A 16,643-nucleotide genomic window follows, 5' to 3' on the forward strand; every position below is an offset into this window, starting at 1 on the left:
AATTAAACTACCAACTTGAATCCATGTTTTCCTGAAGTGAAAATCTGTGCTTTTGTTAACCACTGACCCATAGATACACTCAAGGTTCCTACATGTTTGATTCAATGTTAGAACATTCTACTAAACTCTAGATCCACATATTCACTCATTCCTTTGCTCACTTATTCTTTCTTTGATTCAAGATATATTTATTGAGCCATTATTATGTGTATGGCAAGCATGTCACATATTGGATGTGCAACAATGATAAAAAAAGATGGGGCCTTTGTTCATGAAACTTACAGGGATGGTTGGTTTTTGTGGTATACTGAATAATGCCTCCTTCCAAAGATGTCTGTGTACTCACCCCTGAAACCTATAACAGTGCTGTATTACATGGCCAAGGAACTTTGCAGATGTAGTTAAAGTTACTGATCTTGACATGGAGATAGTACCCTAGACTATATGGGTAAGAACATTTAATTACATGAAACTTTAAAAGCCAGCACATACTATCATGTAAGAAATGAATCGCTAGTCTAGGTTCGATAGGATACAAGATGCTTGGGGCTGGTGCACTGAGATGACCCAGAGAGATGATATGGGAGGGTGGTGGGAGGCGGGTTCAGGTTGGGAACTTATGTACACCTGTGGTGGATTCATGTCAATGTATGGCAAAACCAATACAGTGTTGTAAAGTAAAAAAAAAAAAGTCAGCACTGGGGCTGCCCTGGGGCCTACAGTAGCTGCTAGAGAGGCGGTAGTGCGGCAGGATGAGTGCAGACTCGGACCCAGCGGTCCTTGTCTCCGCAGCGAGCACCATAGGCTCTTTCGATGGTGCCCTATCCACCATTTCTGTCCATGACCTGGGCTCAACTGCCATCAGAGAGGTCCTGAAAAGGGCGCTGTGGCTCCGAAGAGGTCTCAGAGGTCATGGTAAGTAAGTAAAGTCTCTCAGTCGTGTCCGACTTCTTACACCCTGGACAGAGGAGTCCATGGGATTCTCCAGGCAAGAGTATTGGAGTGAATTGCCATTCCCGTCTCCAGGGGATCTTCCCAACCCGGGGGTCGAACCGGGTCTCCCACATTGTAGACAGACGCTTTACCATCTGAGCCACCAGGGAAGTCCTATTTGGACACATTATGGCAGTAGGCTGTGGGCAGAACCCTGTTCGACAGGCCAGTGTGGTGCAGGAATCCCTACTCTCTTCCAGCGTGCAGCTGCCAAATGATCTGTAGGTCAGGTCTGAAAGCCGTGTGTCTCAGCCCAGTCGATAAGGATAGGCGACTCCAGCATTGTTGCAGGAGGCATGGAAAATATAAGCAAGGCTCCTCATTTGGCTCACTTGAGGGCGGGAGTCAAGCTTGGGGAAAACCCACTGACCGACAGCATACTCTGTGGCGGGCTCACTGACGCATTCCACAGCTATCATATGGGCATTACAGCCGAAAATGAGGCCAAACAATGGCAAGTGAGTAGAGAAGACCAGGCCAGGGTTGCAGTGCTGTCCCCAAACAGGACGGAGAATGCACAGAAGGCCGCCGTTTTGACAAACAGATTGTACCCATTTTTGTATCTTCTAAAAATGTTCTTGAGGTGAAGTCGCTCAGTCTTCTCAGACTGTTTGCAACCCCATGGACTGTAGCCTACCAGTCTCCATCCATGGGATTTTCCAGGCAAGAAGACTGGAGTGGGTTGCCATTTCCTTCTCCAGGGGATCTTCCCGACCCAGGATCGAACCCGGTCTCCCGCATTGCAGGCAGACTCTTTACCGAGCCACCAGGGGAAAAAGGTCTTACTGAAGTTAAAACAGATGAGTTTCCTCACCATGGCAGCAACATGCAAGCCGCTATAAGCTAAAGCCTTGCTTCCTTATGGATGGGACGGAACAGTCACACCGGCTAATCGCTTCAGGGACAAGATGGTGCTGCAGCAGTGGTTCTTATGAAGTCTGAAACTGGCAACTGTGGGCTCACACCCTAGCACAGATAGGTTCCTGGGCACAAGCAGATGTGGAGCCTTCCATATGGGAATAGGACCAGCTCCAGCAATAAAGCAAGCTGCTGCAAAAGCAGGGTGGTCACTGGAGGATGTTGATGTATTTGAAATCAGTGAAGCCTTTGCAGCCCTGTCTGTTGCAATAGCTAAAGAACTTGGTTTAAATCCAGAGAAGGTCAACACTGAAGGAGGAGCCACAGCCCTGGGCCATCCTCTTGGAGCATCTGGCTGTCCTATTCTTGTCACCCTGTTACACACACTGGAGCACAAGGGTGGATATCGTGTTGCTGCCTACGTGAGGGTGGAAACTACCTTCCACTTCATAAGAAATGCAAGACTCGACAGCCTGTTGCCCTTTAATGTGTAATATCGAGGTACAAACAAGCTGCATCTAACATTGTTATAAATAAAACAGATCAGTCATCAAGAAAAATAAATAAATAAAAGCCAGAGACCCTTTCTTGGTTGAAGTTGGAGGAGATGAGGAGCTGAAGAAAAGGAAGGCGAGATGAAGCATGTAGAAGACTTTGATCCACAGTTACTGGCTTTAAAGGCATAGGAATATGAGTCAAGGAATGCAGGAGAATTTAGGTGCTGAGAATAAGCCAACAGTCATCAAAGACATGGAGACTTCAGTCCTATAGCTGCATGGAACTCCACTCAGCCAACATGAGACTAAATGACCAGGGAAGCCTAAAACATTTGCCCTTCATAGAAGAAAGTCTGCTTCTAAGCAGATTCTGCGTAGACTCTCTCGAGTTTTTGTAAAGGAACACAGTCCTGTAGACACCTTGATTTTAGCCTTGTGACATTCTCTAGAGACCCAACCAAGCCCATCTGACTAATGACTTGTGGAAGCAGATGAAAATGTGTATTGCTTTAAAGTCATTACATTTATGATACTTTATCATGTCATTGATCAAAATCAATGAAGCAATAAACATGAAAACTCACAAATAAATCCATAATTAACTATGTTGGTAACTACTTAGTTGAAAAGAACAGAAAAGTATGAAAGAAAATAATAGAGGATTCCCTTAAAGATATTCCGATGAGGAAGTCAGGAGGAAGGCAGAAGGGTGAACTTTACATTTGTTTGTATTCACTGCTTCTTGTCTCTATGATGCCAGTGTTCACTTTGACAATACTCACAGAAGCACTTATTAAGTACTACAGGGATGATATCGCAAGGTTAGGAGATGCCTCATCTTACAGAACCAGTAGTCCAGAACACAATGTCCAAACAAACATAGTTTGTGGACCAAATCTGGCCTGCCACTTGTTTTTGCATGGATGGTGAGTGAAGAAGCATTTTACATTTTTAAATGGTTGAGAATAAAATCAAAAGAAGGATAATACTGTGTGACTTGTGAAATTATATGAAATTCAGATTTCAATGTCCATAAATAAAAAGTTTTATTGGAACACATCCAGGTTCCTTCATTTGCGTATTGTTTGTGGTTGCTTTATGGTAAAATGGCAGAGTTGAGCATCTGTGAAAGAGACCAAATGGCCAGTGAAGCCTAAAACACTGGCCCTTCATAGAAAAATATGCTACCCCTTAATGTGTTAGTTGCTCAGTCATGTCTGCCTCCTTGGGATCCCATGGATTGTATCCCACCAGGCTCTTTTCTCCATGGAATTCTCAAGGCAAGAACACAGGAGTGGGATGTCATTCCCTTCTCCAGGGAATCTTCCCAAAGCAGGGATTGAACCTGAGTCTCCTGCTTTGCTGGCAGATTCTTCACTGAGTCACTGGGGAAGCCCAGAATATAGGTTAAGTCAAGCATTTAAGTGATCTCTGAGACGAAGTACAATTGGAAAAGTACCGTTTAGCAGGGTCTTCAACTGCCAGGATTTGATGCCTGATGATCTGAGATGGAGCCGATGTAATAATAATAGAAACACAGTGCACAGCAAATGTAACGTGCTTGAATCACCCCAAACCACGCCTCCCACCCAGTTTGTGGAAAGATTGTCACAAAACCAGTCCTTAGTGCCAAAAAGGTTGGGAGCCACTAATTTAGGTAGAGTGTATTTGCTCGTGGAGATCAGCAAAGAACACACAAAACAGTTAGCATTTTAGATTATCTTTAAAGAAAATGGGAGCTAAGACTGAGCTACTCAGAAAGTAGAAGAGGGTCTCTGATAGGCCAGGTGCCAAAAGAACTTTTGCTACATTTGTTCTTCGTTGGTATTTTTAAACCTGTAGTTGCTTATTAAAAACTGAGAAGATAATTTCTTTCTTACTTTTCTTGACTCCTTGAAGGCACAAGGACAAAACTTTGATAATAACTTTATGATTTCAATCTCTTGCATGAAATGAAATTCTGCTGCTGCTGAATCTCATGTTGTCTAGAGCTGTTAAGCTGTTCTACACTTCCAGTGCCCCTGTTTTTGTCTATCTTCTTTCTGATTTATAAATATTTAAATTCATTTAAATTATTAAAATGAATTAGCACCTCATTTTGCTAAACGCATTTAGCTGTTCCCCACCCTCCCTTTATTAAAATGATTGTCTCAACTTGACGCAACCTCCCCTTAACGTGTTTGCCCCAGCAAGACTGACGAGAAGCCCAGCTCCTTGGCTTGCAATTGACTTCTTTAGAATCTAAACATTTTTTCTTTGTGTTAGCTAATAGCTTTACTAATGTTTTAGCTGTTCATTGATGTAATTGAATCTCAATTTTTTAATTGTGTTCTGTAATACTATGGGGACATTCTAAATACTGTAATAGTAATTAATATTAATAATCAGTGCTGTTTCACAGGTCAGTTGCTGAATCAAGCTCAGTTATGGGTTCAAATGTAAAATCATCAAAGATTGCACAGTGGGAGACTCTGGCTTCCTTACTCTACCCCTGGTTGAGCAAGTGAACTCATCCTTACATTGTTCCTTGCTAATTGTGAAACAGATGCTTTGCATTTTTAGTTCTCAGTTACATCTAAAGAAAGTGGCTTGATAAGACCCTCTAAAATTAGAGAGTTGTGGAATTATCTAGTAATATATGTCTTACTAATTCAACTTGTCATGACAACATGCAATTAAAACTTTCCTTTGGGACTAAAATGAAAAATCCCAGTTGCTTCTGAAGAAGTTTAGCCAATACATAATGAGAAGAATAATTCAAGTAAATGGGACTGAGTTTCATAGAGAAAAGGAAAATAAAAGCAAACTTTTAAAAGAAGTAAATTATTACTACATTTGGTAATTTTACAGTTTTCATCTCATTTATTAGGTCCTCTTATTATTTTTCCCAATTGAAGCTGTGCCATTATTTTTTATTTGCTAGAGAAAGGGGCATTAAATTTCTTTTATGAAACCACCACTCCAAATTATCTTTCTTTTGCAAAATAAGCGTTTGTTGTGGTGGTGGTTCAGTAGTTTAGTTGTTCTGACTCTGTGAGACCCCACAGACTGCAGCACACCAGGCTTTCCTGTCCTTCACCATCTCCCGGAACTTGCTCAGACTCATGTCTATTGAGTCTACGATGCCATCCAACCATCTCGTCCTCTGTCGTCCCCTTCTCCTGCCTTCTATAAGAATAAGCATAACTGATACCAAATATTACTTTTATTTAAAGGGAATATATGTTGTGATAAACCATAATGAAAAAGAATATGAAAAACAATGTATATATATGTATAACTGAGTCACTTTGCTGTACAGTAGAAATTAACACAATATTGTCAATCAAATATCCTTCAATAAAATAAATTAAAAAAAATAAAAAAAAATAAATTAAAGACAAGAGTAGAGAGCAAAAAGGAAAAAAAAATAAAGGGAATATATGATACCACTGATACTGCATTTCACTAATCTAGTGAAAGCATTTTGAACAAAGTTAACTAAAGAACAGTATTATTTGTATATATTTATATCTATATAAATATCCGTATTGACATTTTTATATCCTTTGTTATCTGATTATCATATATACTTTTAAAATCTTGTAATAAGACAAGTCATGTTTATATGCTATGGTGTAAATTGTTGAATTATAACACAGGTAAACAATTTCTTTTCTGTGTTTACTGTTATAACTAAATTGTCTATAGAATATTTACTGTATTTCATTGATTCTAAGATGCCCATTTCTTTTTTTTTCACATTTAATATCTCTGAAGTAAGAATGACCTATCATAATTAAATTGCTAGCATTATTTATTTCTAGGTATTTCAATATATAATGTAACAACATACCTTTCACAATTAATAGTGACAGATCCAATGAAATGCTGAGTATTGAGACTGCTTCTCAAAGTATGCCATAGTTTGTCAGAGACTACCTGTTCTACAGTAATCATTTTTTTCTTTTTCAAAATTTTAGCTACACATAAAGCCAAAAATCCTAAACTTGACTAGACTACCTTAAGTGTTACTGTTTGATTTGCTAAGGCTACCTTAACAAAATACTACAAAATTCTGTTGCTTGAGCAACAGAAATGTATTTTCTCAGAGTTCTAAAGGCTAGAGGTCAGAGGAAGGTGTCAGCGGGGGGCCATCCCCCTACTGAAGTTGCTAGGAAAGGTCTGTCCCAGGCATCTCTCTTAGCATCTGATAGTTCCTTGGTTCATGCAGCTTAGCTCCAGTCTTCATGCAGTGTCCTCCCTGTATTCAAGCCTGGCTCTGTACATTGTATGGTTTTTATAAAGACACTAATCACAAGACTTCTCTGGTGGTCTAGTGGCTAAGAATTCATCTTGGAATGCAGGGGATGTGGGTTTGATCCCTGGATGCGAAACTAAGATCCCACATGCCACGGGGCAATTAAGCCCCATGAATGAAAACAAAGATCTCACATGCCACAATACCAAATGCTGACAAATAAATAGATTTTAAAAAGAGAAAAGAGAGACACCAATCATATTGGATCAGGGGTCTACCCTACTCCAATGTGACCTCCTCTTTACTAATTATATCTTCAATAGCTCTAGTTTTATTTTATTTTATTTTTACCCATAAACACAGACATGTGCTTCATTTTATCATCTAAAACCAAAATCCCAAAGTGCCATTAATGCGCACAGACAGCTGCTCGGATAGAAATCAGATCTATAAGTAACAGAATTCGTACTGCAATTTAATACTTATACGTTGTTTCATCCTTGTTACAAAACTCTAAAATTAGCATTTGTTGTTCATTCGCTGAATCATGTCCAACTCTTTGCCACCCCATGGACTGCAGTACACCAGGTTTCCTGGAGTCTGCTCAAATTCATGTCCATTGAGTAGATGATGAATAGTTAAGTGAAACTCACTCAATCGTGTCTGACTCTTTCAACCCCATGGACTGTTTAGTCCATGGCATTCTCCAGGCCAGAATACTGGAGTGGATAGCCTTTCCCTTCTCCAGGGGTTCATCTCAACCCAGGGATTGAACCCAGGTCTCCCATATTGCAGGCAGATTCTTTACCAGCTGGGCCACAAGGGAAGCCCAAGAATACTGGAGTGAGTAGCCTCTCCCTTCTCTGGTGGATCTTACTGGCCCAAGAATCCAATCGGGATCTCCTACATTGCAGGCAGATTCTTTACCAACTGAGCTATGAGGGCCATGTTATACTTGATCTTAGACAAAAGGCTGATAAGCAATGATGAATAGCTCTATTTTGAAATGAAGTCATATTCTGAGGTACCAAGAATTAGGACAACATATGAATTTTGAGGAACCCAATTCAACCTGTAATAGTGATTACTCATCAATGAGATAAAGTGTGTCATTTGATTTTTCCTCTATCTTGCTCCCTGGAATAGAGGTATTGTCTTAGAATCTGAGGATAAAAGACACTGCCCAGGTATGTTAAAGCAGAATCTTGGTTCCTAAAATCTTTGTAAAGCACAGCTTTACAAGTCTTCATTTACAGAACTTCATTTGACTTGATATTTGAACTTTTCCAACATCAGTTAGAATTTTCATTTTACCACCTGCTAGCTGTGGGCCATTCACATGTATCTTGAAATATATATGCCTCATTCCTCTGTTTGTAAAAGAAAAATAATTACATCTACATCTCCAATATTGGTATTAAAAATTTCTACTGTATGCATGTGTGTATGTATGCACTAGGTCAAGTACAACGCTTTGTGACCCCATGGACTGTGGCCCACCAGGCATCTCTGTCCATGAGATTCTCCAGGCAAGTGGATTGCCATTTCCTCCTCCAGGAGATAGCACTTGCATGATAGTAATACAAAATATCTTTTGTGTTAAGGTAATAACACAAAACCTGCAGATGATACCACCCTTATGGAAGAAAGCAAAGAACTAAAGAGCCTCTTGATGAAAGTGAAAGAGGAGAGTGAAAAAATTGGCTTAAAACTCAACATTCAGAAAATTAAGATCATGGCATCTGGTCCCATTACTTCATGGCAAATAGATGGGGAAACAGTGGAAACAGTGACAGACTTTATTTTTTGGGTTTCAAAATCACTGCAGATGGTGACTGCAGATGTGAAATTAAAAGACACTTACTCCTTGGAAGAAAATCTATGACAAACCCAGATAGTTTATTAAAAAGCAGAGACATTACTTTGCCAACAAAGATCCGTCTAGTCAAAGCTATGGTTTTTCCAGTGGTCATGTATGGATGTGAGAGTTGGACTGTGAAGAAAGCTGAGCACTGAAGAATTGATGCTTTTGAACTGTGGTGTTGGAGAAGACTCTTGAGAGTCCTTTGGACTGCAAGGAGATCCAACCAGTCCATCCTAAAGGAAATCAGTCCTGAACATTCGTTGGAAGGACTGATGCTGAAGCTGAAACTTCAATACTTTGGCCACCTGATGTGAAGAACTGACTCACTAGAAAAGACCCTGATGCTGGGAAAGATTGAAAGAGGGAGGAGAAGGGGACGACAGAGGATGAGATGGTTGGATGGCATCAGTGACTCAATGGACATGAGTTTGAATAAACTCAGGGAGTTGGTGATGGACAGGGAGGGCTGGCATGCTGCAGTCCATGAGGTCACAAAGAGTCGGACATGACCGAGTGACTGAACTGAACTGAACTTAATAACACAAAAACATACCATGTTAATATCATGATGTTAAAACATTTTGTAGCAGTAACAGTGCTGTCACTGTTGTTATAGAGATTTTCATTTGAGCAGAAAATTGGAATAAAAGTTTATTAAGGAGAAAGGGGTATGACAAAGTTGTTTATTGTCACCCTGTTTATTTAACTTATATGCAGAGAACATTATGCAAAACGCCAGGCTGGATGAGCTACAAGCTGGAATCAAGATGGCCAGGAGAATGTCAACAACTACCTCAGATATGCAGATAATACCACTCTAATGGCAGCAAGTGAAGAGGAACTAAAGAGAGAGCTTCTTCAAGGTGAAGGAGGAGAGTGAAAAAGTCAGCTTAAAACTCAACATTAAAAACACTAAGATCAAGGCATCCTGTCCCATCACTTCATGGCAAATAGAAGGGGAAATGGTGGAAGCAGTGACAGATATCCTCTTGGGCTCCAAAATTTCTGCAGATGGTGACTGCAGCCTTGAAATCAGAAGACGATTGCTTCTTGGATGGACAACCATGACAAATCTAGACTGTGAGTTAAGAAGCAAAGACATCACTTTGCTGACAAAGTCCATATATTCAAATCTATGGTCTTTCCGTAGTCACATGTATGGATGTGAGAGCTGGACCATAAAGAAGGCTGAAGACCAAAGAACTGATGCTTTCAAACTATGGAGCTGGGAAGACTCTTGAGAGTCCGTTGGACAGTAAGAAGATCAAATCAGTCAATCCTAAAGAAAATCAACCCTGAATATTCATTGGAAGGACTGATACTGAAGCTGAAGCTGCAATACTTGGGCCACCTCATGTGAAAAGCCAACTCATTGGTAAAGATCCTGATGTTGGGAAATATTGAGGGCCAGAGGACAGGGCTTGACAGAGATTTGGATGCTTGGATGGTATCACCAATTCAATGGACAGAATTTGACCCAACTGTGGGAGATGGTGAAGAACAGGGAAGCCTGTCATCTGGCAGTCCATGGGGTCACGTTGAGTCAGTGACTTGTTGGTCATGTGATTGAGTATCTGAGCAACAATAACAATTTTTGATCACATTACTTTAATAGCACTCATAACAAAGAAAAAATACTGAAATACAACATGCCATCCATAACAGTAAATATATGTTTCAAGATTTTTACTTTAAAAGTTTTTTTATTACCATTAACAACAATTGTGTAATTATTATTTTTCTTGAGATTATTCTGAATTCTTTTCCACCAAAGCTGTACATACATAGTTGTCTATATTATCTTTGGAGAGTTTTTCTCTGTCTCTAACTTTAAAGCTCATTATTTTTGCTATTTGCCTTTTCTTCCAGTAGAGATTTTTCCCCTAATCTTCTTGTGTTTTCCAGCAGGAGTACTATTTTAAACAGATTGGTCTGTTCATATATTCTGCCTCTGGAATTGGCATGATTATGTTTGGTTCTTAATGGGGAATTATTAAAGTAAGGAAGGTTTCAGTTTGATAGAGCTCAAGCTTGCCTTGACCATTTGAAACGAGTAATAACAGTTTAGATTGTCATTTATCGGACCCTAACACTCCAAGCAACAGATCTATCATAAAAGATATATTTTCAGAAAGAAGTATTCAAATTGTCCATATTAAATTACTTTCTAGTTAATAAAAGTGAAATGAGTTTATCATTTGAATAATTTTATTGTAGAAATTGAAGAGCTAGAAAGATAAACTCTCCAGTGACAGCCTAGTGGGAGATGGACACCTGTGGCTTTATTGATGTATGGTATCTAAAAGTAAATAAAACATAATGCAATAAAGAAACTGCCTTGCTTATGTTTATGTCTTCCTAGTTTATTCAGTTCATTATCTGGACCGGGCTTTTTTCTTCTCAGTTACACACTTTGACTGTCAGAGTCTAAATATTTATAAAATGAATATCTGTCTGTGCCAATTATAATAGCTAAGCTTGTCTTTCTGGGCTTCCCGGTGGTTCAGTGGTAAAGAATCTTCCTGCCAATCCAGGAGATATAGGAGACCCAGGTTCAATTCCTGGGTCAGAGAGATCCCTGGAGGAGGAAATGGCAACCCATTCTAGTATTCTTGCCTAGGAAATCCCATGGACAGGGGAGACTGGCGGGCTACAGTCCATGGGGCGCAGAGTTGGCCAGGACTCAACATGACAGATTGTTTTTCTACCATTTTTCTACCAAGATAGAGGATGTTTAGGTACTATAAATGTATGTATTTTTATCCATTGTTCCAAAGGATTTTCAAGATTCATAGCTACTTGTAAGAAGTGTATTTTCAGAATTAGCTGATTATTCATGTAACCCTGGGTTAGAACGTTTGCACACTATTTTAATATTGTTTATTTGAAATGATATGGTATGTGATCAACAACAGCAAAAAAATGCTGTGTAATTTTTAGCCCAAAGATATGTTCAGCTGAATTTACTTCTTTTTCAGTGTAAGGAATGTCTAAAATATTTTCTGACACTATGCCTTCGAGGAAGAAAGTAAATGAATTTTAGAGTTGTAGATTGTGTTAAGTATTAAAGCATTTGCCATCCGACTTAGAATGACAATGTCCTATCAAATTTCAGCACCTCTTGATCTTCACTCAAAAGAGAAGCTGTCTCTGAATCTACATGCAGTCTGGGTAACTACCATGGGTGCACTTGAGCCATTGAAGTGTTCCCACTTATAGGGCCTTAGGATGACTACATTATGTGGTATGGAGACTAATTCATTTCAAATCTTTTACATAATCACAACTGGAAAGAATTTCATGCTTTAATCACATACTTTAGTTCATACAAATTAATGTTTTCTCTTCATAGTTCAAAAGAAAATTGCCTAGATTTGATGTTCTCCCTGATTGACTTTAAACTGCTGGTAGGGATGATGGCATTTGGAGAGAAGGAAGTAGCCAGCATTCTTCTTCAGCATCATTCCTTTCTTGAACATTGTCAAGTATAGCCCAAGGCATTTAACAAAGTCCTCTAATTGCAGTCTGTGATCAAGAAAATGCTGGAAGATGGAGTGTTTGTGGGGTTGTCCATCTCATCTTAGGAACCAGACAGTCCAAGGGCAGAAGAGGGGCAGCAAAATGGATGCAGAGTAGCCTGGGTTCACGGTCACCTTATAATTTAACTAGACTTGCGAATTTGAGAGATTTATCTACCCTCCTTAAGCCTCAGATTTTTTTGCACCTCAATGATGACATAGACAAGAGCCAACACAGTCTTTTTTTGTTTGTTTAACATGGAAATAGCAAGACACTGTTGAGTTTGGTCGCTAAGAAATGATAACTATGTGATGTCATAGGTAGTGGTGCTTGTTTAGTCGCTAAGTTGTGTGACTCTTGTGACCCCATGGACTGTCACCAGGGCCACCAGAGGCCACCAGGCTCCTCTGTCCATGGGATTTTTCCAGGCAAGAATACTGGAGTGGGTCATTGGTTTCTTCTCCAGGGGGTCTTCCCAATCCAGGGATTGAACACACATCTCCTGCATCTCCTGCCACCAAGGAAGCCCTTGGTGATATTACAACGGTGATAGCTAAAGCTACAATGGCAGTCATACTGCAGTGTATACATGTATCCAATCAACAAGTTGTACACCTTGAAATTACACAATATTATATGTCAAATATATTTCAACTAAAAAAACCTTTTTAACCAGAAAATGAACTCTGGAGGCAGTCTAGCCTGTATTTGAATCTTGGCTCTTTAACATAAAGTGGGAAAATTACTTAACATCTCTAGTCTTCACTTTAAAATTTATTTTAATGATAGTACCTTTTCCTTAGTGTTATTATAAGAAATAAATAAGCTTATTTGGTAGAATGCCACATGGAATGCAGTAAATGCTCAATAAAACTGATTTTTAATTATAATGGTCATAGTCTCTATTTGGCAAAGAGTTTACTTTGAGAAGAAAGACAAAAGTTAGAGCCTTAGCAGATTATTTTCTTATTATATGTGGAGATAGATTGAAAATTGGCATTTTAGCAGGGGATCGTATTAGCTATTTGGAGAAGCAATTGTATGGAGAGAGAAGTTGAAGGTTCTCAAGATAAAACACATGAAAATGTAAATTTTAAAATATTGATGGACCTCATGTTATTTTGCAGGTAGGATTGACATTTGGTGACTAAATATGCAGAGGTACCAGAAGTGGATAACCCTTTATCCCATGAGCAATAAAGTCATGGGATGGTGGTGGTCTTTTATGATACAGATAGATGATGGCCCCATTAATAACAGATGAGAAAAACAGAAAAAGAAGAAGAAGTTGAAAGGTAAAGATGATGAAAGGTTGTAGAAAATTTAGCATCAGTACTCAAAACTGATGTGACGTGGTAGTGAAAGAAGTGGGAAAAGTTGTTTTGGGGACAGTGACACAGATCTCTGAAATTAGTGAAGATGTTTGGAGAATCAGAGCCTGATTTCCTGGCTACCACAACCATAATATGATTGTTCCTTGGAAAACTTAAGGTGTACTTGGAAAAGAGTCAAGGAAGAAAATACAAATGTTAATTGTTGCCTTATTATGAATTCAACAACATTCTCTAAAACATGCATGGACTAGTTGAACTGAGTAATTATTGAAGTAAGTGATTAATTTGGAGAATAAAGTCTGTCTAAAGGGAAAGATACTGGTTAGAATATTACAGTGAAAGAGCAAAGGGTACAAGGCATTTAGAAGTAAGAATGAAGAATAAAAATGCAAGTGGCAACAAGACATTTTGCTCCTTTGCACCATTACTTAGGGTTGACTATTAGTTTTTCCATAGGAACTGGTATAGATCTTGCATTCAATCTATAATTACATGTTAAGTATGTATGTTGTTCTGAGTTCTGTTAGGACTTTAAAATACAAGGATGAATGAGAATTAAAGGATCTGCCTTGAAGAGCCTACATGCTACTTTCTTAAAGAGAAAATTTAAACTATTAATATCAAGTTAAAAAATAACTACAGTATGTTCAGATTTTGGTTGGTAACATAAAGAACATTCACCATGAGACACAATAGAAAGCAATGGCAGGTTCTTACCTTAGATATTCAAGGAAAACCTCATCTAAGGAGATATGAAATGGCTTTATATATCTTTCTGTATATCTTTCATATATCTTTTAACATATGATTGTTAGAAGAGACATGGACAGATTTTATGGACAGAGATTTTAAAGGAAGGAAACTTCCCCAGAATGAAAGTTTCTAATATATGCTTTAAAAATAAATAAAATGAGAGCTATTAGGAGAAACTTATGTATTTTGGAGAATAACCAAGCATAAAGGGAGAAATTAATGATGCAGGATACAAAGAACTGGTTTTAAAAGTGGAATCTTGAATGTTGAAATGAGATGGAATCTTGAGTACAAAGAGAGCAACAACATATGGTAGGAAATGGACATTTCTTCTGTTTCAGAGGAGGGAAACTGACTATATTGGTATATGCATGCAGGCTAAGTTGCTCCAGTCATGTCCAACTCTTTGCAACACTATGGACTGTAACCTGGCAGTCTCCTCTGTCCATGGGGATTCTCCAGGCAAGAATACTGGAGCAGCTTGCCATTTCCTCTTCCAGGGGAATCTTTCTGACCCAGGAATCCAACCTGCATCACTTATGTCTCCTGCATTGGCAGGTGGGTTCATTATCCCAGTGCTACCTGGGAAGTCCCCATATTTAATAGCTCTTTTGATAGGCAGAAGAAGGACTTTCCTGGGTTGAATACTTTTCCCCCTGTTTCCTATTTTATTCCAAACCAAGTAGTGAAAGAAACATTTAAAATTTTCACAACATGTCCTGTTGATTTTTTTAAATAAATGCATTAAAGCTTTTCCCATGAGTGAAAAATTCATTTTAATGTAAATGCTGACATACTGAGTAGAGTTTACATTTTGATCTCTAGGTTTGAAGAAAAATGTCTCATAAACTAGTAGCTCTACAAGGACTATGCCCAGCGCTGAGCAATTTCGTGAATCACTGGTCTCTGCTGCATGTAAGAACAATTTTTAGATTATATCTAAAGCACTTCAATGAAGCATTCTAGATATGTTTGTCATGCCAACAGGGAAATATTACATATTTTTATAAATAAGATATCTTAGAATATTAAAAGGAAACTTTGGAAAATCACTTCAAGAAGAACACAAAATGTAGAATTAACAAAAATATTCTGTACTAAGAAGACAGTTCTCCAAAATTTCAATCTCATCTACATAAGTACAACATTTTGATATACCAGAGAAATAAACTTTTAAGTTTCAGTGTAATTATTCATTTGATTAACATGGTAAATATTCTGAGAGGCCTGTATCTGATATGTCATTTGAATGAATTATGATTAGTCTAGAAATCATAATAATTTAGTATACTGATGACTTCTTAATTTCTATTTCTGAAATACTTAAATAGAGCATATAAATTTTTTGGTTCTCACTTTTCCTAGGACTCAGGTAATTTGAAATCTAAATCTTCCACTTCCTTGGCATAATTTTCTTTAATATCCATTCACTCTATTGTTTATTATAGTTTGCATGCCAAATTTTAAACAAATTATCACTATATAAGAGTTATGAAAATTCAGTTTGAAAGTTCCAGATTCTATTCTCTAATTTAATTATAACCTGATAATTTAGGTTTCTTCATTCATTTATCATTAATTTATTCATTCAACAAATCCTCTTTGGTGTCTCATATGACAGTTTAGGGCCTTCCCAGGTGGCTCAGTAGGTAAAGAACCTGTCTGTAATGCAGGAGATGCGAGAGATTGGGTTCGATTCCTGGGTCGGAAGATACCCTGGTGGGAGAGCATGGCGACCCACTCCAGTATTCTTGCCTGGAGGATCCCATGGACAGAGGAGCCTGGAGGGCTACAGTCAATAGGGTTTAAAGAGTCGAACATGACTGAAGCCGCTGAGCACAGCACAGCACATGATAGTTTAGCATGCAGAAGAAAATAAGACAGCAGCGGCCCTGGCCTACTGAACCTGTTTATTGGAGGAAATGGATATTTAACTAACAACTTCAAGTGTGATGAGTGCTAACAAATGAGGAAACACAGACTTTGTGGAAATACAAGCTTTAGTGTGGATTTTACAGAATAGAATAAAGATGGAAACAATCAGATGATAGAAACATAAGGCAATGCTTCACCTTGATTTTCAAACTTTAGTTTTACATTTGTGACTGAGAAATACACTTGTATAATCTTAAAGAATGATGATATCTCGGATGCTTAGCCTGAGTGCATTAATAGCGAAAGTTCATGGGGCAAAACTCATCCTGCTTTATATATAATTATAGCATATTTAGTTCAGTCTGATAATGAAACTTTAATCTAGAAATAGCTGTAGTTCTCCAGACAAATCATTTCCAATTTTTATGTGGTAAATGTAATGACAACTTGAGAACTAGCTTCTAAATGAATAATGTCAGAAGATGTATCGGCATTTCTCATTTGTACTCTTCTTTCAACATTTTCAATGGTGATGACTGAATCAGTACAGACAATGCGGCTGCTTTTATTTAAAAAGGAAAGAAAAGCATGCTTTTTAAAGAAGTGTATTGGCAAATGGAATCTAAGGTTTTAAAAATCTGGTTGTTGCCCAACTGACTTAAAGGTATAGATGTCTAGAATTTGGAAGACTCACTTTTAAACTTTAAGCA

General features: G+C 38.3%; 1 pseudogene; it reads left to right on the forward strand.

Moving 5' to 3' along the window:
- The first annotated feature begins 731 nt into the window (after nucleotides 1-731).
- Nucleotides 732-2,345, forward strand: LOC101118794 (acetyl-CoA acetyltransferase, cytosolic-like; annotated as a pseudogene).
- The last annotated feature ends 14,298 nt before the right edge of the window (nucleotides 2,346-16,643 follow it).

This window comes from Ovis aries, chromosome 9, assembly GCF_016772045.2.
Source record: "Ovis aries strain OAR_USU_Benz2616 breed Rambouillet chromosome 9, ARS-UI_Ramb_v3.0, whole genome shotgun sequence".
In the NCBI taxonomy this organism is placed as follows: Eukaryota; Metazoa; Chordata; class Mammalia; order Artiodactyla; family Bovidae; genus Ovis; species Ovis aries.